The sequence below is a fragment of the Perkinsus marinus genome, assembly GCF_000006405.1.
Source record: "Perkinsus marinus ATCC 50983 genomic scaffold scf_1104296927860, whole genome shotgun sequence".
Taxonomy (NCBI): Eukaryota; Perkinsozoa; order Perkinsida; family Perkinsidae; genus Perkinsus; species Perkinsus marinus.
In genome coordinates, this window is record NW_003217027.1 from 8,338 (window position 1) to 10,884 (window position 2,547).

The window sequence follows — 2,547 nt, forward strand, 5'->3', positions numbered from 1 at the left end:
TCGGTGATGACATTAATAGTGGTTGTGATACTTGGGTAATCCCCACGAAGTATTCTACCTCGCTCTATGAAAAAGGGGAAAAACTATGCGTTTGTGTGCCGCGTGGTGCGGTCCGCTGCACGCATGAACAACAACAAAGCCTAGTGGTACCATCAGACTGAGTATATAGCTTAGGTGAGCTGGGATAATACACAGCGGCACATAGTAGTGTTGGACGACATGGCACACTGGATACCTCCTGCTGATTTCTGATTATAAGATAAAACATAAAGGACTTTGGATCTAAGGATTCAATCAGAATCTCTATATACTCTGTACTTCGAGCTCGTATAACCACTCGCTCGTATACTCTCTCTCAGTTTGCACTAGTATCGCTCTATCTAGTTGTGTTACAGAAGCTGTACGGAATGCTACCTAGATCAGGAATGAAATTATCTACTCGTGATCGCCCTATGTTATCTATAACTTCAACCCCTCCTTCGCCACCGTTTAACAACGCGACTGCACCACTTGGAACGACATTTACTTTGGGACCACTACTGGTTTCTTCAACTTCTCCTCTAAGACTTAAGGGCCTTAAGTTAAGGCATGTACGGGACGACTTAGGGCCTCCCCTTCCCCACTTCTGAACGATCGATCATCTCAGCTGTGCGTACTCCAGTACGAATTTCCAAAATGTCATATTTTTATTTTGATTCTCACTGAAAACCTACAGTAGTCTGCGATGCAGTGTGAAAAAATATGCAAATGGTCAACTACCTGTGTTGGTCACAATATGAGAATTCTGGGAGAAAATTCTGAGGAATGATCGTTGGTTTCGGTACACTTTTACCCGGACTCGTGTGTTAAACTTCTATACATGAGGCCACTTCTGGGTTGCGTTGAGCATGACCTGCGGGGGATTCGAACCTGCGCTTCCCATTCCGGGTGGCGAAGTATGGCCCATACTGTATGGGAGCACCATCCTTTCCTGAGAGGGCTTGGTTGACTTTTGATATCGTTTACAATGCGAATGTTATTTTAGGTAGAGATGCCTGAGGAATTTGCAAAGTAGACCGCCGATGATCTATTAAAGGAACATGTCATTACTGATGATAGTCGTTGTTCGAGGAAAGTACTGTTTTGCGTTTGAGTGAATTGCACGAGGGAGTGAAAGATTACCGTACATCCACACGTACAGGGTAATAATTTGATAAGGGCCCACTCCCTGTAACTTTTCATCGTGACCGAGTTAGAATCTGTAAGAACACTAAAAATTCAAACACTAACAACAGAGGACGGAATCTTCTGCCGTTCCATCGGCAACCGTGCCCTCACAACTCGGGGCCCGAGTCTCGGGCGAATCTTCCAAGTGAGCAGATATACTGAACGGAAATGCAATAAGTTGAATATACTTCAATATATGGAGTGGATAATAATCAATTATCTTAGTCGACATCATCATCGGATTCCACAACCTCAGACCCATACCATTCGAAAGCTCCCATCTTGGGATATCAGTCGGTATCTTAGGTGTTTTCGTGAGCGCGCTGCAAAAGATTTGTTATCGAGTTTAGTGATCAAAAACCCGTTAAAAGAGCTGGCAGAACCTTCCAGGGTGCACTTCTCTTTTCCATATATCCCAGCTTAATGATTTCCACCGCCATTTCATCATCGAAATCGGTAAGGACGAGCCCGATTGGGGTGCCAGGACCATGCGCTCTGAGATTCGTGCCCCTGTTTGAAGTTCGAGAGCACTCTCTTGATTTGCTTCTCAATAACATCAGCAAAATAGCGCGGAAGCTGAGATGAAAACAAAATGATCCCTCTTCAGGTCCTGATGCTCTTTGCCCTTGATTCAGCACCAGAAGCTTCAAAGCTCATCCTGAAACATATTTTCCACACCGAAAAGTTTGAAGGCTTGATTCAGCCGTATTATGAACCATAATACATCATAATTTATGATGATGTTATTTATCCTGATCTCATCAGTTATCAGAATCGGTCGCGTACGACATGTCATACCACATGTGTTATGCATCTTTAGCATATGTAATTTGTTAGTCTCGCTCTACGAGGCTCACTATTCCCCCAACGGTTTTTGAGTTGGACCGTTACTCACAGTGCTGCTGCATGTGTATGCTTATCTGCCTGTGGCTCTTGGGGCAAGAACCTTGTCTTCTTCAGTTGTGACAGCTCCTCTATCCCCTCATATCGAGCCCACACGTGGATCAAGTTGAGACTCTCCCACAGCACTCCAACGTTATCAGAGTCTAATCACGTCCTGATGCGACCGGAAGACAAGAACACAGAAGCCTCCCTCATTGTGCTCATTGAAGCCCTTCGCTCTGTCAACATCGGTCAACGCGAAAAACGCTACGAAAGAACAAGATTCCGCATAACCAACTTGTGCGGCGTAGATCCCATGAGGTCGGATCTACTCGAGATAGTGTTCGAGTAGTCGACTGATAGATACAGATATCAGATGATCAGCCGCAGTCGACAAGGTTGACACATACTGCTTGCAAAGAGCAGCGCAAGTGTGTTCTCACAGAACGAAGCTTTGAC